Source organism: Canis lupus, chromosome 36 (assembly GCF_003254725.2).
Source record: "Canis lupus dingo isolate Sandy chromosome 36, ASM325472v2, whole genome shotgun sequence".
NCBI classification, from domain to species: Eukaryota; Metazoa; Chordata; class Mammalia; order Carnivora; family Canidae; genus Canis; species Canis lupus.
In genome coordinates, this window is record NC_064278.1 from 13,397,611 (window position 1) to 13,419,998 (window position 22,388).

At 38.9% G+C, this 22,388-nt stretch overlaps 1 long non-coding RNA gene across 1 annotated transcript in view; it reads right to left on the reverse strand.

The window, feature by feature from the left end:
* Positions 1-1,374: 1,374 nt before the first annotated feature.
* LOC112668044 (uncharacterized) overlaps positions 1,375-22,388 on the reverse strand; it is a 77,357-nt gene continuing 56,343 nt past the window's right edge. Inside the window, exon 4 of the long non-coding RNA XR_003141419.3 lies at positions 1,375-2,454. This is a non-coding gene — a long non-coding RNA (uncharacterized LOC112668044). The remainder of the gene's footprint in view (positions 2,455-22,388) is intronic.

The window sequence follows — 22,388 nt, forward strand, 5'->3', positions numbered from 1 at the left end:
TCGGGCTCCCTGCTCGGTGGGGAGTCTGCTGCTCCTGCTGTCTCTCTACGTGTGCGCTCTCTCTCTCTCAAATAAATAAATAAATAAATAAATAATAAAATAAAACATTCCGAGATGGAATAGCCCCTTTTTGATGCTCCCCTAAGTCATCCCGTTAGTTAATGGTGACTACTTGACCTATGAAGCTTCTGCAGTATAGCCTTTACTTTATAACTTTTCTCTAGTGCCTGACACCATGCCTGACACATGGTAGTTGAATGACTCCCAGAAAAACCTTTCTTTCTTGGTCCTTTCCATAATATTCCTCCTTTTCCTGTGCCAGGACCATACCCTAATTATGACAAAAAAAAAAAAAAAAAACATTTTCAAGAAAGCTATACATCTAAAACATCTGCGACATATTTGCTTTTTAATACAAATGTGCCTCTAACTGGTCCCAAGCTCAGACTGGGGCTTAACCATGTGTGGAAGGAGGAAAGTGAAATATTTCCAACTCATTGAATTTCTCTTCCCATAAGTACTGCCTACTTAAGCCCAACCACTCCTAGGACTCTAGGTTTCTGGCTTTTGGTAACTGTTTTGAGCGTTCCTTGTTAGTCTTACTTCTTTGGCAAAGAGATCAAGAGGATGATGGTTGGGACCCCGCAATCTCAACAACCAAAATCCAATCCTACTTTAACAGTGTGTCATACTGCCTACCCTGGGTACCTGAGGAAGATATCTATCTGCACAGAGAGCAAAGTCAGACAATTTCACTTTTCATTGCCATGAGGATTTTAACCCCATCCCCAATACAGAACCCAGGTGAGCTAGACTGGACTGCATTGGAGATACTCTGTGCCAATGGTAGATATAGAAGTAGCCTGACAGCTTCTTCCTAAGACTTGACGTCCTGGTTTTATTTATTTTATTTTATTTTATTTTATTTTATTTTATTTTATTATTATTTTATTTTATTATTTTATTTTATATTTTATTTTATTTATTTGAGAAGAGAGAGAGCACATGAGCAGGGGTAAGGGCAGAGGAACAAGAAGATTCCCTGCTGAGTGGGGAGCCCATTGCAGGGCTCCATCCTAGGACCTTAAGATCATGATCCCAGCTGAAGCCACACACTTAACCACTTAACCAAGCCACCAAGGCGTCCCTGACCTCCTGGTTTTTAAATCTAGGTCCTTGAGAGGAGCTACAGGACAACTTCCTGCAGTCTCTAAATTTTCTTCCCTACAGCTGACTCTGGAATTGCTTGGTTTGGCTTTGTTAACATGACAATAATTACAGTCATTTTCATTAATTGCTCCCTATTTGAGCCTAATTGCCATGATGCACAATAAAAATTATGCACATCATTCAATGTGCCATATTAACTTCAGACTTTATTTCATTACAACATTAGACTTGGTTTATTTTTACATATGACTGCGCCCGTGGTTGGGTTATTTACACATTTTTAAAAATGAAGAATAAGACATCTATCGATAAGCCAAATCCATGAAATCAGCAGGGAGCCTCACGAGGCACTGAGACAGAGTAGAGCGTTGTCTTCTCTCTCTGCGCAATCCTCTTATTCTTTTCCCTTTCTCCTGATCATCTTCTATTTCTCCATACATAAGGTAGAAGAAGATCCTTTTTCACAGGAGGTTCCTGAGTTCTTATGACCTCCGTTCAAGTGACCAGCCTCAAATGATGGCTCTCTTTGAAGTCCAGTTCCAAATTCCTAGGAGAAGGAGCCAGGGTAATCAATCCTGGTTACCTATGTCTGGTCCAATCAGCTGTGGCCAATTGTTGGGGTGAAGTAGTTTAAGAAGAGCTTCAAAGGCTCCCAGCCTGTGGCTGGGTGGATAAGCATGGAGATGGAGGTGAGCTCAACTTCCTCAAGCCCTCCCCCAAATTGGGATGATAATGCAGAGAATATGTGGGAGATAATGTGGGAGTTATTGCAGAGAATCTGTCTCTTAGAGGGTTTGGTGAGTGTTGCAAGAGGCAACGTTTGCAGAGCACTTTGCACATTCCTGGCATATAGAAAGCACTGGATATAATATCTATCATTATTGTTGTTATCTCTTTGGGTTCTTAAACCATTTATTTTGAGGTTTGGGGAAAGATACATTTTTTTGAATCCATAAACTCCACCCAAAAACTTATACAAATAACCCAGGAACCTCTGAAATCATCTCAAAAAGCTGTGTTTATTTTTTCCAAAATAAAACAAAACAAAACAAAACAAAACAAAACAAAACAAAACCCTCTGAATAGCAGCTTAGGAATCTTCACAAATTAGATCCAATTTCGGAGAGCACTGAAAAGATAGCATGTAATATTTCTGTTATCCAGCAGAGAGCAGGCTTCCCAAAGGTAAAGGCTCTGTTGCAGAGACATGGCTCCTTCCAAAAAACAAAGGTGATTCCAATGAAAGCAGACTGTTGGCTTTCAGAAATGCAATAGTACTATCACCTTCAAGAAATATAAGAAAGAAAATGCATCAAAACATTTTTAAGACCCAAAAGAATTCTGGCTGTGACCACATAGCTTCTTGTCACACAGCTTGGGAAATAAACAAAAGACCTGACCAGTGGCCCTAACCACCCTTATCTTTGTGTTTTCCTCTTATCGTCACCCTTTCTTATGACAACACCTTCAGGAAAGCTATCTGTGACTAAATTTTAAAGAAATTTAAAATCCTAAGAATTTTAGTTCACTACAAACGCAATAAAAAATATGACTGTTACTGAGAGGTCAGGGGGGCTCAGTCAATTAGATGTCCAACTCTTTTTTAATATATTTTATTTACTTATTTATTCATGAAAGACACACACAGGGAGAGGCAGCGACATAGGTAGAGGGAGAAGCAGGCTCCCTGCAGGGAGCCTGATGTGGGACTCGATCCTGGGACTCCAGGATCATGACCTGAGCTGAAGGCAGATGCTTAACTGCTGAGCCAACCAGGCGTCCCAGATGTCCAACTCTTGATTTCTCCTCAGGTTATGATATGATCTCAGAATTGTGAGATCAAAGCCCTGTATTGCACACCTTAGCGTGGAGCCTGTTTGAGATTCTCTCCCTCTCCCTCTGCCCTTTCCCCTGCTCATGCTCTCTCTAAATAAATAAGTAAATAAAATCTTTTTTAAAAAATGTGGGGCTCCTGGGTGGTTCAGTTGGTTGAATGTCAGTCTCTTGATTTTCACTCAGGTCATGATCTCAGGGTTGTGAGATGGAGGCCCGCATCAGGCTCTGTGCTCAGCTGAGAGTCTTCTTGAGATTTTCTCTCCCTCTCTCTCTCCCTCTGCTCTCCTCCATCCTGTTCCCTCTGCACTCTCTCTCTCTAAAAAAATTTAAAAAGTGAACTGTTACTAAAAATGGCGTTTGAATTTTCAGATGCCCACCAGGACTCATATTACAAGAGGTGGAGGATTAGTGGTTTATTTTTTTTAATATTTTTTTTAAGATTTTATTTATTCATTCATTCAGAGAGAGCAAAGAGAGAGGCAGAGACACAGGCGGAGGGAGAAGCAGGTTCCACGCAGGAAGCCCGATGTGGGACTTGATCCTGGGTCTCCAGGACCACAGCCCAGGCTGCAGGCGGTGCTAAACCGCTGTGCCACCAGGGCTGCCCAGATTAGTGGTTTAAAACAAAGACATTGAAGGCAGATAGATCTGGATTTACATCCTGGCTTTGGTTATTTACACATTACTATCCCTGTGCCTAGTTACTAGCTCTGTAACCTTGACCAAGTTACTAAGCTTTCTCCTTGTCTGTAAAATGGGGATAATAATAGAACCTATCTTAGGGTTATGGGAGTATTTAAAAGGATAATGCATGTAGAGAATAGAGTGTTTAGCACATTAAACACATTTAATAATAGTTGTTATTATAATAAGAGTTTTATCTTTAAAAACATTTTTTTAAAGTTAGTTTATTCTTTTTTAGTAATCTCAACACCCAACATGGGGCTTGAAATTATGATCCCAAAATCAAAAGTTGCATGCTCTTCTGGCTAAGCCAGCTAGGACACCCCGAAAATTTTTTAAATTTTTATTCCAGTATAATTAACATACAATGTTATATTAGTTTCAGAGGTACTAGTGATTCAACAATTCCTACATTACTCTGTGCTCATCACAAGTTCCCCCTTAATCCCTGTCACCTATCTTCCCTCTGGTAACCCATCAGTTTGTTCTCTATGGTTTATTTGTCCTTTTTTTTTTTTAAAGATTTTATTTATTTAATGACAGAAAGAGAGCGCGCGTGCGCACAAGCAGGTAGAGTGGCAGAAGCAGATTCCTCGCTGAGCAAAGAGCCCAACACGAGGTAATCCCAGGACCCTGGGATCACACCCTGAGCCAAAGGCAGAGGCTCAACTGACTGAGCCACCCTGTGCCCCATTTCTTTTGTTTCTTAAATTCCACATATGAGTGAAATCATATTTTGCTTGGCTTTTCCTCTTTAGCTCCATCCATGTTGTGGCAAATGGCAAGATTTCATTCTTTTTTTAATGCTGAATAATATTCCATTGTGTATATATATACCACATCTTCTTTATCCATTCATCTATCAGTGAACATGTGGGCTGCTTCCATAATTTGGCTATTGTAAATAATGCTACTATAAGTATAGGAATGCATATATCCTTTTGAATTACTGTTTTTGTATTTTGGGGGTAAATACCCAATAATGTGATTGCTGGATCATAGGGTAGTTTTATTTTTAACTTTTTAAGGAACCTCTCCATACTATTTTCCAGAGTGGCTGCATAAGTTGGCATTCCCACCAATACGTACAAGTGTTCTTTTTCCACCCAATAAGTATGATGTTACTGTGGGTTTTTCATAGACAGCCTTTATTATGCTGAGGCACGTTTCCTCTAAACTTACTTTATTGAGGGCTTTCATTGTGAATAGATGTTGCACTTTGTCAAATGCTTTTTCTACACCTATTGAGATGATCATATGGTTTTTATCCTTTCTTATTGATGTGATGTATCACACTGAATGATTTGCAAATACTGAACCACCCCTGCATCCGGAATAAATCCCATTTGATTGTTGTAAATGATATCTTTATTGTGTCATTGCATTGTTATGTATTGGTTGTAATATTATGTATTGATGTATTGTTGGATTCAGTTTGCTAGTATTTTGTTGAGGATTTTTTGCATTTATGTTCATCAGAGAAATTGCACTATAATTCTCCTTTTTGTGGTATCTTTATCCGGTTTAGTATCTACTTTTGGAATAGTTTGAGAAGATTAGGTATTGACACTTCTTTAAATGCTTGGTAGAATTTGCCTCTGAAGCCATCCAGTCCTGGACTTTGGTTTGTTGGGAGTTTTTTTATTACTGATTCAATCTCCTGGCTGGTAATCAATCTGTTCAAATTTCCTGTTTCTTCCTGCTTCAGTTTTGGTAGGTTATATGTTTCTAGGAATTTATCCATTTTTTCTAGGTTCAATTTATTCACATATAGTTTTTCAAAACATTCTCTTACAATTGTTTATATTTCTGTGTTTATTTCTCTTCTTTCATTTGGAAGTTTCTTTGAGTCTTCTCTCTCTCTCTCTCTCTCCCATTGATTCTGGCTATTGGTTAATAAATTTTGTGGATCTTTTCGAAGAACCTCCTGGTTTCATTGATCTCTTCTATTATTTTGTTAATTTTTCTATCATTTATTTGTGTGCTAATCTTTATTATTTCCTTCATTCTGTTGGTTTTGGGTTTTGTCTGTTCTTTTTCTAGCTCCTTTAGGTATAAGTTTAGGTTGTTTTTTGTAACTTTTCTTGCTTCTTGAGGTATTGCTATCAATTTCCCTCTTAGAACCACTTTTGCTGCATCTCAAAGGTTTTGGACCTTTGTGTTTTCTTTTGTTTGTTTCTATGTATTTTTTATCTCTTGGTTGATCCATTCATTATTTAGTAGCGTGTTATTTAACCTCCATTTATTTGAGGTCTTTCCAGATTGTTTCTTATGTTGATTTCTAGTTTCATAGCATTGTGTTAAGAAAAGATACATGGTATGACTTTGATCTTTTTGAATTTGCTGAGACTTGTTTTGTGGCCTAATATGTGATCTATTCTGGATAATGTTCCACATGCACTTGAAAAGATGCTTTAGGATGGAATGTTCTGAATATATCTGTTGGGTCCATCTGGTCCTTTGTGTCATTCAAAGCCACCATTTCCTTGTTGATTTTCTGTTTGGATGATCTGTCCATTGTTGTAAGTGGAGTGTTAACATCCCCTACTATTATTGTATTGCTATAGATTAGTTCCTTTATGTTTGTTATTAACTGTTTTATGTATTTGGGTGCTCCCAAAATAAAAGTTTTATCACAGTGCCATTATATTAACAAATTATTATATTGATAAGATGCTATATTACCTTATTACCATATTTTCATAATGAATGGTCCCATTTTTTTCCCACACATGTTGGACAATTTCTGGAGTGTTGCCTTTATGTCTGAACTGGAGGAAGGGGGCACATTTTAAATGGAATATTGACATATTAGAGAGAAGACAAAAGGAAATGGATGGAGATGTTTCTGGAAATTATCATATGAAAATTAGTTGAAAGAGTTGGGGCTATGTAAACTTGAGAGTATAAGATTTATGTGGAACATAAGAACTATCTTCAAACACAGAATGGCTGAAGGAAATCCTGACTGAGAGGCCTGGACAAGAGCCTAATCTTCCAGAACAAGTGGTTTTGCATTTGTTTCTGTTAACTGCCTCATGGGAATTATCACCCCACCTCGGTATGTTATTTCTCAGCTTGGGTGTTCTTGGAACAAATGTAATGCCAGAGCCATGGTTCAAATTCTCAAGGGAAACTTCTTTCCCCAGAGCCCAGCCAAGATAGAGAAGCATCCTTATTGCCAAATTGAGTCAGTGGGTGAATTTTTCTTGATTCACCCTTTCACTGTGAGTATGGTCCTTGCTTAAAATTCTGATCATGAAGCTTATGATAGCCTTTCTACAGCTCTAATATTTTATAGGTTAAAGACTTTCTCTTATGTGAACATTTTCTTTGATTGTCACCAGAGCTCTGTGAAATACAGAGCAATTTGTCTAAGGCATAAGTAGACAAGACAGGACTGGAATTAATGTTTTAGGCTCAATCATGCCAATTCTTTATTCATTCTCGAGTGTCTGCCACACTGCCTTCAATGTCAGTACACTAAATTCTTTGGTTGTCTCTTTTGTATGCTATACATCTCTAATATAGAATTTCTGCTCTTACTGGGTGTGTCTAATTCACCTTAGAGAAGAAGACTAGTGTAAGGAGTCTGGTAGATCTTTATTCCACTCCATGGCTCAAACACTATACCTTTGGTATTTTGGTGCTAGATTATAACCACAGTCATTTACATTTGAATCATTGTACTAACTCAGAACAAGAATATTGTGGAAAATAGTAGCTATGAGAGAGACAAATTGGAGGTTGGGCCCACTCTTTCAACTATTGTTACTAACGTAAATAGAGTAGGGAACAAATTTTAATGACCAACCAATTAGACTAGAGCAGCCATAATCACAGTAGGCCAAAGTTTTGAGTTCCTACAAGTGTAGGTTTGTAAAGCAGCATTCAGTGAAAGTATATCAATTCTTTTCCACCCTCTTTTCTATCTTCAATCTCAGGTAACTGCTCATCCATTATCCAGCCAGCCAGCCACTTTCCAGCATAGAAAGTGCTGGCCCAGCACTGCAATACAATGACTTGGACTCATTTCTTCCCTGTTCATGTCACATAAAGTCTCTGTGTGCTCCAGGATCACTAACCTCAGCTTGGCTAATGGAAACATTCATTGAAAACACCATATCAGTCTATCTTTTCACTAGTTGATCACATTTGTTCTTTTTATAAACACCATTGCATATCTTCCCCTAGAATTCACAGAAAAACACAATAATAGCCAGAAATAATGAGAGGTTGTACAGAATAAAAGAGCCCATTCTGGTTAAAAACAGCAAATAAATCATGCCAAATTCATTGTGCAAGTATGATTGTGTTAGAAAGTACTAATAATAACTAATGATATCATCTATTAAGATGAATGCCAGATGTGGATGTACCATTGCAGGAAATAAAGTGGTATAAAATCTTATGACTTGGGAAGCAGTCATGTGATAACAATGTGAATTCTAAGATCTCAGTCATTTCCTCTCAGTGGAAAGTTATCAGAAACAGAATACTGATAAAAGATTTTGGTCTTACACAGTATACATGTGTAAATATTGTAAAAGTGACTGTCACAAGGATGATAAGTACAGCCCTATTATATTTAAGTCAGCTGAAAAATCCAACTAAAACATTAAAACACCAATTACTCCCTCTGATGGCCAAAAGTTTTACAACAGGAAGGGAGGATGACTTCAATGAAAACAGCTGTATTTATATGGAAGAAGCTCAGCCACCACTTGAGCATTCATCCTTGCAAATTCACCACCTCAGTGCTTGCCAAAGCCTGGCTTTTCATTGCCTTGATCCTGAATGAATTTGTGAAGTTTGTGTAGGAAGCTCCCAGATTCCTGGTTTCATCTTTATTTTCAATCAAACCCTCTAGCCCTACTCAAACACTTCTCATCTCCAAAGAAAACTAATTTCTACCAGAGTGTGATGTTGGTAATAACGTAAGTATCATTTTAACCTGTCCTAGGGAAGTTGCTATTTAACAGGAATACAAATTCTAAGCTAAACATGGAGCAGAACAGTATCTAGTTGTGCTACCTCTTGTGTAAGAAAATATGTAATAATCTACTTATATTTTCAAAAATAAACAGTGAAAAGATGAGACAAATCTAATAAAAGTGGTTACCTAGACACCAAAGGAGGATACTGGGTAGAAAGAATGGTATGAAGCCAATCCTTTTCTGAATCCTTTGTTATGTGGTTTTGACTTTGGAACAGAGGTGTGCAAGAGCCAGGTCACACCAGCTAGCAAGAGCTAATTACTAAGTTTGCAAGAATTTTATAAAATAGGGGATCCCTGGGTGGCTCAGCAGTTTAGCGCCTGCCTTTGGCCCAGGATGTGATCCTGAAGTCCCAGGATCGAGTCCCAGGATCGAGTCCCAGGATCGAGTCCCAGGATCAAGTCCCACATTGGGTTCCCTGCATGGAACCTGCTTCTCCCTCTGCCTGTGTCTGCCTTTCTCTCTGTGTCTCTCATGAATAAATAAATAAATACATATTTTTAAAAAAGAATTTTATACAATAGTCATTATTAAAAAATAAATTACATGAACTTAATATTAAATAAATTATATTAAAATAAAGATAAACACTAACAACTCATCAATCTCTAATTATTTTACTACATTTTACTATTATTTATGCTACTGAGATGATTGTATCTGCATGGTGTGCTATTGTTTACCTCCCAAACTCTGCATTCAGTGATATGACATTGGTAGCTTAAAATCTGTCATAGTGGTAACATTTATACCATAGGAATTGGCAGAATCAGGGCTTTTATTCCAGGAAGCCAGTTGTTAAATATTTATCAGCACATTGTTGCTTTGGAACCATTTAATATTTTACATAATTATTTGATTTTATTATTATTATTTTATTTGACAGACATAGAGCACAAGCAGGGGGAGTAGCAGACAGAAAGAGAGGGAGGAGCACTCTCCACAGAGCAGGGAGCTTGATAGGGGGCTTGATCCCAGAACCCTGGAATCATGACCTGAGCCAAAGGTGGCTGCTTAACACCAAATGGGCCACCCAAGTGCCCCAATACTTTACAGAATTTAAAATTAAAAGTACATTTTAAAAAGAATAATCAATAAAAACAAAAAACAAACTGAAATAAACAAACTTATCAAATATATATTATTTAGCTGCCATAACAACTGAAAGAAAAGTTATTTCAGGAGAGAGAGAAAGATAGAGAGAGCATGTGTGAGCAGGGGGAGGGGCAGAGGGAGAGGGGGAGAATCTCAGGCAGACTCCCTACTGAGTGCAGAGCTCAATGCAGGAATTAAAAAAAAAAAAAAAAAAACGAACATCAGTGATCTGTGGACAATTTCAAATGGCCTAATACAGGTATAATTGGAGTTCTTGAAGAAGAGTGAGGTGCAGAAAAGAAGAAATATTTGAAGAAATCATGGCCAGAAATTTTCCAAATTTGATGAAAACTATAAACTATAGTTCTAAAAAGTTCAATAAATTGCAAGCACAAGAAAAACAACTACACCACAGCATAGAGTCAGATTGCCCCAAACCAGTGTTAAAGGAGAAAATGTATAACAGTCAGAGATTGGGGGTGGTGGTGCATGTTATATAGTGAGGAAAAAGATACATCTTTCATATACCCCTAGTCTATGCAATTTTCTCATTGGAAACAAGGCCAACAAGGACAGTGGAGAAGTATCTTTAAAGTACTGAAAGAAAAAAACTCAACTTAGAATTCCATATTGCAGCAAAAATACAGTGAACATACCTATCATTCCCAAAAGTTTATTCATACATGATTTCTTATAAATCCTGCTTCCTGACAATCCCTGCTACTCCCTCCCTCTGACTTTCCAGGCAAACATTGACCTTTCTCTGTCACTATAGATTAGTTTGCACTTTCTATAATTTTATATAAATGTAATTGTATAGTACCTATACTTTTTTTCCTGACTTACTTCACTGGGCATAATTTTTTCAGATTTTTCCATGTTGTTGCATGAGTGACTAGTTCATTCCTTTTCATCACTGAGTAGTACTCCATTTTATGAATTTACCACAATTTCTTTATCTATTTTTTTGTACATGGACACTGAGTTGCTTCACTTTTTTAGCTATTACACATAAAACTGCTGTGGACATTCCTATATGACACTCAACCAGGGAGTGGTAAAATCAAAAATAAACTTCGCTTTCCCAACTCTACACTTAGAGAGGCTTCCACTAGTCCATACACATTCCTAAAACCTAAAATCTCACCACTCATCTTACCAGGATTGATACATTCTTACATGACAACTAGGAGCTTGGAGATCTGCTGTGAAGACCATGCTTCAAAAATGTATTCCATGAAACTTCAGTCTACAAGATGATGTGTGACACAAAGTTTCCATGGTTGAGGAATTTTGGGAAGGCGGAACCCATTAGCCACCCCCTCATGCAATTCCTCATTTACACTGGAATACGAAGGATATGTAAAATTCTGTACTAATAAAAACCGTTTATATTTGTTTAATCAAGTATTTTCTAACTATTTTTGAACACAGAACTCTTTCTTTTTTGCCCATGACTTTTAACAGCTAGAGCTTCTAACTTTTAACAGGATATTATAAACTTTGTAATAATAGGACTGTGTTAGAGATATAATGAACTTTAACAAAATTAGAGTTAGGATGTGCCAGTAGGAATAACAATACAGTCTCTTTTACCTGGCCTTTCAGGCATCATGAAAGAAACAAGTAGAGCCACAATTCTTGGAGAAGTAAAACTCCTTCACCCAGGCATCAAAGTGAGGTTTTTGCAGTGATTGCCTAGACATCAGAATTTAAAATTTCTATTTTTATATGGAATCAAAATCTATTGAGGCTCTTTAATTTCAAGTCGAGTTATTCTTTGACATTTTTTTTAAGATTTTATTTATTTATTCACTCATGAGAGACATAGAAAGAGAGGCAGAGACACAGGGAGAGGGAGAAGCAGGCTCCATACAGGGAGCACGACGTGGGACTCGATCCTGGGTCTCCAGAATCACACCCTGGGCTGAAGGCGGCGCCAACCGCTGAGCTACCCGGGCTGCCCTTCTTTGACATTTTGAACTTCCCTAAGCAAAGAAGATTTTTACATCTAAGCCACTTCAGAGTTGATGAACAATCTGTCCAAACTATAAGGACAGGTCTTCTCTTGGGTCTTGCAAAATATAGGGCTGCATGCAATTAAGCAAAGTGGAAAGTTAAGAACAATTTGTTGACCTCCACAGCCTTTTCTCTGCAGGAACCAAATTCTACTTAAAACTATATTCCAGGCGTATTTTTGTTATAGGAACAAGGTACCAAATTTTGATTTAGACTGCCCAAATTGCCCAGGAAAATGCCACTGTCCTTGTTTTGACACTGACTTTTTTTCTCCATTAAAAAGAATTTTCCCCAATTCAAAATAGAGAGCATTGCAGCATCCAGAAAGAGTCCGTTTCCCAATTTTTCCTGTCTACCTACACGGCCAGGGACCTTACAGAGTGATGGTGAACTGGGCAGCAGGATGGCAGAAGGCTGTGTAGAAAGAAACCCTCTGTACAGGTGATTCTCCATTCGCCCCTGTGGATCCGTCCTCCATGCTCTCCTGCCTGCTTGCTGTCCATAGAGGTTGACTTCCATGGGCCGCATCACTCCTGTTTCCTCTCCTTCTGGCTTCTGACGGGATCAGCCAATGGGGAACATCACCAAGATACTACATGCCGGACCCCTTCTGCCGTCCCTGTGCACCCTCTTTCCTGGCTGTGCTCCGGCTGGGGTTTCCTCCTTTCCCTCCACCATGCTCCTGTCAGGTGACCACTGTCCCGCAGCTCTGCAGCTCTGTTCAATTCCCCTCCCCTCACTCCTCCAGGCTTGGGGATGGCAGTGGCTTCCCAGTGTTGCTCCTCCTAGGGTGCCTCCGTAGACCTTATTTTTTTCTCTTGACCCCGATCCTACTTCCAATAGTCCCTTTATTAAGGTTCACCGGTTATACCTTTGGATGTGCCAACTGTTTCCCGTCTATATTCTGACACATACTCCTGTTCCGATGTTAAAATTCCTACTAAATATCCTATTATTATGTTACGCTTAGGGATGCCCAGGTGGCTCAGTTGGTCAAGCAGCCACCTCTTGATTTTGACTCAGGACATGATCTTAGGGTCATGAGATCAAGTCCTGCCTGGAGCCCAGTGATGGGCTCCAAGCTGGGCATGGAACCCACTTGGGATCCTCTCTCTCCTTCTCCTTCAACTCCTGTCACGCCTCTTGTGTATACTCTCATGCTCTCTTTTTCTCTCTCTCTCAAAAAAATCATGTTATCCTTAAAAGTTATGATATGAAAGTCTTTCAAATTAGATGTGCTGCTTTGAAAGGGGAATTTTTTAAAAACGTACACATTTAACATGAATGAAGTCATTTCATACTAAAACGGTGAATCCTAACTTTCTCAGTGTGTTTTGGGAAAGCGTTTTAGTCACTTAGACAGGTTGTCAAAAGTGTATCTTGTCTCCTGACCTTACAATGTGTGCTCACAAAAAGTTCAAGGACATGCTGGCCCCAATCCAGGCCATCTTCTCACCCTACCCAGGCTTGCAACTCCTCTGGATAAAGGACACTCCGTTTGCTTCACTGTTTCTGAACCACATCTGCTAAACTGGAACAACTCAGAGGAGGTGGTGCTCTCACACTCCACATCCCCTTCCAACTCTTTTTTTTTTCTATTTCGTCCCCTATTCTCTTGCCTACTCATTTCCATTTCTTTTTTTTTAAAGATTTATTTATTTATTTATGATAGAGAGAGACAGAGAGGCAGAGACACAGGAGGAAGGAGAAGTAGGCTCCATGCCAGGAGCCTGACGTGGGACTCGATCCCGGGACTCCAGGATCGTACCCTGGGCCAAAGGCAGGCGCCAAACTGCTAAGCCACCCAGGGATCCCCTCATTTCCATTTCTTATCAGAATGACTTGTCTTTTCCCTTCCCCCTTACCTCTTGTCACTCGAAAACCAAAATTCCAAGGCCCTAAGTCTCAACCACCTGGATGCCAGTGAGTAACAGTACTGTGTAACTAATGGGAGCAAAAGATTCTCAAGTTTGCAAATATTTTAATTTAAAAAAACATTTTTGAGTGAATTCAAGGTTACTCCCTCAAATAATATAACTCTCCATCATCTAAAATCCATAATGCTTGCTTGAGTGGGAAGAAAAGAAAAAATGTGGAATTACCACTAATGTATTAGGAATTGAGTGTCATGGGCAGTCTCGTCTATCAATTACTGATCTACATTTAATAGCCCTGGCCATTACAAATAATTGTAGTGCTTTATTTCTGCACACACAGAAATTGTTTTTGATTCATTAAAATCTGGGCATGCCTGTGGGAGTGTCACATATTTAAATGTCATCCATCAAGTGAGTTGTAGTACAAAAAAAGGTTAAACACAGCTGCTCCAAGGAACAAGTAAGACAAATCCCATTACTGTAGGAAATCCCTGGTGGAGGCCTTGGTACGACTTGAGAAAGAAATTCTCTATTGCAAAATTTCATTACTATATGCATGATCTTGAATGGATCCTGTCTTACCTGCTAAAGATCATTTCCCCCTCCTTCCCCCTTCAGCATGTTTTTTAAAGCCATTTTTTTTCCTATAGCATCTGAAAAAATTCCATACAGGCTAAGGTTGTTTAACTAGCCCCATTACCCCCATTTCTCAAATGAGACAAAGCAAATCACCCTACTTAAAAGCAATTTCTACCCCCAACATGGGGCTCAAACTGAAGACCCTGAGATCAAAAGGCACATGCTCTACTGACTGAGCCAGACAGGCACCCCATCCTATTTTCAGTCTTTTGAATTCATCAGTCCAGACTTTCTGGTGTTGACACACAATTGTTAGAACATAATGTATATGCTTACATTCATTTTTTTAAGCACAAAGTAAAATGCAATTCGATGGCACCCAATATTAAGATACTAGCCTATGTCTGCACCCACTGTGCAAAGGAACATACTAATCAAGACTAGAGATATATATGGTTCTTCTCCTGTGGACTGGGGAACTGAGCGTTTTGTTGCTGTTATTTGAGTTCTTAGATTTTTTTTTTTTTTAAGATTCTATTTATTTATATGAGAGAGAGAGAGCGTGCGCGCAGCACGCAGGAGCGGGGAGGAGGGGCAGAGGAAGAAGAAGATAGACTCGATGCTGAGCACAGGGTTCCATCCTAATCCAGGGCCTTGGGATCATGACCTGAGCTGAAGTCAGATGCTTAACCGATTAAGCCACCCAGGTGCTCTTTGAACTCTTGGATTAATGCTTCTTGGGATCCCTGGGTGGCGCAGTGGTTTGGCGCCTGCCTTTGGCCCAGGGCGCGATCCTGGAGACCTGGGATCAAATCCCACATCAGGCTCCTGGTGCATGGAGCCTACTTCTCCCTCTGCCTGTGTCTCTGCCTCTCTCTCTCTCTGTGTGTGACTATCATAAATAAATAAAAAAATTTAAAAAAAGATTAATGCTTCTCTCTCCGTCCTTGATTTTAGTGGCTTTGACATCTCAAAAGAACAAGTGGAGGGGTAAAGGAATGGGTGAAGGAAAAGTTACAAACCAGCAAGTTGAAAATGTCTTTGGCCTTATTTTTGCATAATTACCTAAGTACATGTCAACTCACCACCTATAATTAATTTGTTTTTAAATGATAAATTTAGAGACTATTTAATGTTTCATTTTCACAGGTAGAGCTGTTCTTCTCCTTGATATTCAAGAGGAATATTAAGTCAAAAAGCCTTCATGCAATGGTTTCCAAACCTGAGTGTGTGGTTTTGTTTTCTCCACAAGAGGACATCAGGCAGTACAGTCCTGAAAGGGACTGTTAGGGCCTGGCTTGACTGGCTGCAGCAGAGTCCTGGGAAGAGCCCACTCTGTGAGGAAGCCTCTGGTTAGGGAAGGCCAGCTAGGTGGGCTCCACTGAGCAGCAACCTCTGGGAAGGGTCTAGTGAAGCAGGCAAAACACAGGACACTGCATCCAATGGATCACATTACAGATCGGAGGTAGTTGTCAAGCATAGCAATTCACACCAGAGCGGGCTAGCAGAGCATGTCGCCACAAGAACACAGCTATGGGAAATCGGGAAGGAACAAATTTCACAAAGCTGCATACCAGGCTGGGAGCACAGAGGATACTGGGTCTTCAAGCATCTGGTAAGAAAAAGGCAGGGCCAGTCCTCAAGGTACTGACACCAGGTGCAAGAGCCAGAAGAGACCTATTTGCAGAACTGGGTAAAAGATGAGAGTTAGAGCACAGAAATGGATCTTGTCATCCAAGTGGGACATGAAGGCAGAGTAAGAGAAGCAAGAAAGCTAGCAATGCACATTTCAGAGTTTCACAGTAGGACTCCTTATTTCCTTCTACTTAAAGTCTGATTTGATCCTAAAAGGGAAGGCAATATTTTCAGACCTTCAGAAACTTCTTTCCCAGGGCTTAAAAAAAAAAAAAAAAAAATCCATTTCCGGACCTTGTCTATGACACTTAATGTTAGGATTCTTGAAGGGAAGTGACAGAAATCCAATTAAAATGAGCTTTAAGCAACCCCACCAAAAGGAATTTATTGTTTCATGTAACTAGAAAGTACAAGGATAGAGCTGGCTATAAACACTGCTGGATCCAGGGGTTTAAATACTCCCTGATTCTTCTCTAATCTTTCACTTCTACTTGTCTCTACCTAGTGGTGGGTGAATAGATGTTTTAGCAAATAAAACTCTGAAGAAAAACAAAATTATGTATGTACATACATACATAAGCTTATTATAAATTTTATTAATACAAAGGACTTACAGATAATAAAATATAGATACTCTTTACATAGATTTGCTATAGCTAATTTTTTCTCGTAGAATGCTGTTGTTGATTTTTGCCAAATTTTTGCACTTGTAGCCAAATGTGGTTGTTTTTAAGCATTCGTATAGTTCTGACATGAATGTTGATATTTTCATTTACAGGAAAGGTAATGCTGTAAACTAAATTGCGTTCCCCACAAATCCATGCATTGAAGCCTGTTATGGACTGACTGTGAGGAAACGATGGGAAGGCGGTCATCTGCAAGACGGGAAGGGGACCTTCATTATGCTGGCACTGGGATTTCAGATTTCCAGCTTCCAGAACTCTGAGAAAAAAAAAGTCTGTCACCAGTCTAAGGTGTTTTGTCTTAGCAGCCTTAACAGATTAAGACAAACCCCTAATCACTAACATGACTATATTTGAGATTCGGTCTATAAGGAGGTAATTAAGGTTAAATGAGGTCATATAGAATTGGTGGCTTTATGAGATATATGAGAGAGATCTTTTTCTGTATGTAAACAAAAGATTGTTCTTAGCAAAATGGAGGCGGCCTAGAAACCAAGAGAAGAAGCCTTAGAATAAAATATATGTTGCCAGGACATTGATCTGGACTTCCCAGCCTACAGAACCAAGAGAAATAAATTTCTGTTGTTTTAACCGCCCAGTCTCTGGTATTTTGTTTGGCAGCTCAAACCAACTAATCCACAGAAGAAAGATGAAAGTGAAACAATAAATACATATGTGGAAACTTCACTTTTTCTGCAGAAAGTGACTTCTTTACTGAACCAGATTACAGTTATTGAATACTAGAATATTTCCTCATTTCTTTCTGCTATGTATAATATAACATCTTTAGGCGTGACATACTTTTATGTTTACTCTGCATAACATTTTCTCCGTAACTTTGCTAAATCTAGAGACAGAATTAGCAAACTATGCCCTGTGGTCCTAATCTGGCCTGCTGCTTGTTTTTTTTTTTTTTTTTTAACAAAGTTTTATTGGAGCACAGCCACATTTGTTTATGTATTGCCTAAAACTGCTTTTGCACTGAACTGGCTTAATTAAGTAAGTAGTTCTGATAGATGATATGGTCTGCAAAGCCTGAAATGTTTACCATTTTCTCCTTTACAGAAAATGTTTGCTAACTTCTGGTCTAGGAAATCAACAAAATAATAAATTAAGCCTTGATTTGTAGTGTTCATCAATTTCTGTGGTGTAAATATTCCCACTATGGCTGATTTCAACCTCCTGGTGTAAATACCATTGACCACAGAATTAGGAGGAAATGTGCAGTGACACACCATTATGTAGTATTTCTATCATTTAGGAAACAATACCCATAAATAACTCTGAGAGCATAGATAATAATAAAATGTAAGAAAACAATTAGGAAATGGTGAGTTTTATTTTTTTATTTTAATTTTATTTTATTTATTTATTTGACAGATAGAATACAAGCAGGGGAAACAGCAGACAGAGGGAGAGGCAGAGGGAGAAGCAGAACCCTGCTGAGCAGGGAACATGATGTGGAGTTCTGTCCTAGGACCCTGGGATCATAATCTGAGCCGAAGGCAGACGTTCAATTGACTCAGCCACCCAGGCACCCTAGGAAATGGTGAGTTTTAGATATGTATGCAATATTATGTATTGCTTTCACTTAATGGTAAGTTCATATAATTTATTTTTAAATAATTGCTATCTTTAATGAATGGCTCACAAACTTCATGAAACTAAATTGGCTCTCACAAGCCAGTTTGAGCTGGCTCCAGCACACCATTATCTGCTTCTTTTGGCATATTGACCTCACCCTCTTCTTCTGGCAACAGACTCCTTATGGCTAGAAAGTAGGTAGCTGGCTGCCCCAAGCCCACACCTTATAGCCCTTCATAACAAAGATGTAAAACTCCTGACCCTCAAACACATAAATCACATTAGTCCCTGGACCAATCACTCTGGATAGAAGACTAGATAATGACAGATAATCTCAAAGGAGATTTTTTTCTTCAAAGATTTTATTTATTCATTTATTTGAGAGAGAGAGAGAGAGAGAGAGATGGGGGTGGGGGGCAGATGGAGAGCCAGAGAAACTCAAGCAGACTCCTGAGTAGGGCGCTTGACACCCAGTTCAATCTCATGACCTGAGCTGAAACCAAGAGTGGGACACTTAACCGACTGAGCCACCCAGGCACCCCTGCTTCCCCATTTTCTTTCTACCAGAAATAATTTCTGATTACTTTGTCAGCATTTTGCCTTGTATAGCCTCCCATCTCTCTTCAGTCATATTCCTTCATAGGCTCAATGGACCATGCATACATTTCCCTTGAACATTCTACAAGCTGCTTTCTCAAAGTCTAGGGGCATGCTTAGCCACTCACACCTTCTCCCACTTCCTTACCATTATGTGATTGGGCCACTTTCCCTCATGACTCCTGTCACTTCCCTATCCTTGACCAGTCTTCCATGTTGGCTAAAAGTACAGCCAGTGTAGCTGTTTTCCTCTTTGCTTTCTCTATCTTACCAGAGGAGAAATTGTCAGCAAGCTAGCCAGGGACTTATTAGATGCTCCTCTTTGGGCAGAATAGCATGTTTAGAAGAAGTAGGATACTTTCCAGCCTTCCATTACTAAAGATAGCCACTACGTTCTTCTGAATTTCATAAAGGATTTTTTTTTTTTAGATTTTATTTATTTATTTGACAGAACAAGAGAGAGGAAGCACAAGCAGGGGGTGTGGAAGAGGGAGAAGCAGACTCCCTGTTGAGCAGTGAGCCTGACGCAAGACTTGATCCCAGGACCCCAGGATCATGACTTGAGCTGAAGGCAGATGCTTAACCAACTGAGCCACCCAGGTGCCCCGTATAGGATTTTATACTTTCTTGACAAATCTGTTTTATTGGAGGTTTTTTTGAACTAGAAAAAAAGAAATCTCTTCTAACACCTTATTCCAAAATCCAATTTGGGACTTTGTAACCAATGGGATTATATTTACTGTTCTCTGTGAAAGATCATATGCATTATACTGCTTATGTTCAATGAAACTTACTTACCTATACATTACCAGCATCAATCAGAGTGCCTGACACATGATAAATTGTCAATAAAGGAAAGCTGAATAGAAACAAACAGGTATAGACACATACGAAGCCTTAAATAATATTTAGACTCTTTCCCCAGCTATATTTTTTCTGGATAATAATTGGGCTCTTTCTTTGCTATTATTCTTTTCTCTCTCTATCATGGGCTTACATTTTAAGAGTTTATTGGTTCGAGAGCTTGAGTTTGCAGTTCTAATATGTGCCTATGATGTTACTAGGACTCAGAATTATCTTCTTGCTCCCCCTCAAAGAACAATATAGCATTGAAATTCAGAGAGCACTAGAGAGAAAGCCATGGTGACATTTCATTATAAAACAAAGAATCAGATTCCCATGATTCTTTTAAGACAAAGATCATTCTTTGCATTATCGCATGAGAGATGTGCTTGCTTTTCAGGAGGCTGTCTTACATATTTGGGCCTGAAAGAAACAGGAAGGAAGAGTAGAAAGAAAGAAATGAAGACTCAGAGGTTTTCTTCTAAAATATAAATAAGTCACTGTGGACAGGGTTCCTAAGAGAAAGCTACAAACAACTTTTATAGGAAAATCAACAAAAACGCAATTGAAGATTCAAGAAGAGTTGATTGTTCCCACCTAGATAAAGAAAAATGACATTGCAATGCAGAATAGAACAGCTATCATTTTCGGTTTGAAAAGAATAAATCAGAGAGGAAACATGATATTTGAAGATAAATTGAAGAAGGGAAGAAGGACTGAAAGGAACATTGGAAATATGGCAAGTATTTGGTCAGAAAAGATCATGTTAAGAATACTGTTTGTGGCCAGGACACTGTTTTTTTTTTTTTTTTTTCTTGTTCCTTATCACTGAACAGTATCTTTTAGAGTTACATATTTTTAGAGACCAATTTTCTGGGAAAGCATTTGGTCTCAGAGCAAATAAATTACCGGAAATGCTTATATGATTCAGAATGAACTTTCAAGTTCTTAAACAAAGAAACATAATCATTGTGCCCATGAGTAGATTTCATCTACTAATGACGACATAGTCTGATTATTCCTGTCTCAACAATTTTCTTTCCCAACATGATGTCCATAGGCATTGGCAGAGCTCAGTCTGGCTTTGGCTCTTCCTTCCTGCTGAACTTTCTTGGGGGTCTCTTTGTTGCCCACAAATTTCATCACTCCCCCCACCACCAAAGTGACACCCAAGTCTTTATTTCTAGTCCAGACTCATACCCACTACTTCCATCTTCATAACTGTGTTATTGGATATTTCCCACTTTCACATTTCATGCTGTGACCTCAAACTCTTCAGTCAAACTCACATCACGTCTTTCCATCCTGCTACGTGAGCTTTTCCTTTGGCACATAGGGAAGTCACTGGGAACTTAATTGGTAAGCAAAAGGCAGATAGCATATACTGCTACGTTCAGATAGGGACTTAAATGACAGATGCAAGAATGTTCCTCTCTGCTTGAAGACTGCCAGTTCTGGCCTCTGATCCTGAGTCTTGGTGCTATTTCTTCCTTGTAGCTCTGATCTGGTAGATTGCTTCTTTTACTTTGAGGTTTTAAAACTCCCTAGAACCAACTGATTAGTCTGATCCTGCCTGTTAATTCTTCACTTTGCTCACAAGTCAGTATGCTACCATTAAATAAAGAAAAAGGAGAGAATATATTATATATATTTGTATATTCACAGAATATTTTTTTTTAGATTTTTAAAAAATTTATTCATGAGAGACAGAGACAGAAAGAGAGAGAGGCAGAGACACAGGCAGAGGAAGAAGCAGGCTCTCTGCAGAGAGTCTGATGTGGGACCCGATCTTGGGGCTCCAGGATCACACCCTGGGCCTGGAGGCAGGCGCTATACCTCTGAGCCACCCAGGAATCCCGATATTTCTATTAGAACATACGAGACAGTGGTAAAAGTTGTTGCATTTAAGTAGAGAAATTAGATAGTTGGGGCAAGGAAAGAGACTTACTTGTCAATTAAACCTTATTATAGATTTTAAGTTTTTATTCTCCTCCTCCTTCTTTTTCTTCTACCATTACATGTATTATGCACTTTTAAATTAAATGAAAAATTATGTACCCTGTTGTTAAATGGTCATTCTTTGTCCAGTCAAAAAATAATTGAGCAATTACTATACGTCAGACACTACTGAATGAGTAGAAATAGGATTACCATATGACCCATCAATTCCACTTCTGGGTATATAACTAAAAGAATTGAAGACAAGGACTCTAAGAGACATTTATAGACTGTGTTCCTAGTAGCAATTAGGAGTAATCATAACAGCCAGAGGGTGAAAGCCACTCAAGTGTCAATCAGTAGATGAATGGATAAACAAAATATGGTACACGCATACAATGAAATATTATTCAGCCTCAAAAAAAGAAAGAAACTCTGACACATGCTATATCATGGATGAACCTTGAGAACATTAGGCCACGTGAAATAAGCCAGACACAAAAAGACAAAACACCGTATGATTCCATTTACATGAGGTACACAAGCAGTCATCTTTACAGAAAGATGAACAGTGGTTGCCAGGCACTGGGAGGGTGGGGGAATGGGAGTTATCATTTACTTGGTGCAGAGTTTCAGTTTCGCAACTGGATGGACGTGGATGGTGGTGATGGTTGCACAACAGTGCTTACCGCCACGGAACTGCATGCTTAATATTGGTTACGACAATAAATTTCATGTTGTGTGTGCTTTACCACAATTTCTAAAAAGTAAAATCTAATTTCAGAGAGTGCAAGCAGTGTGAGAAAAATAAAATAAGGTGACAGGAGAGGAGGTAATGGGGTCGGTTACAC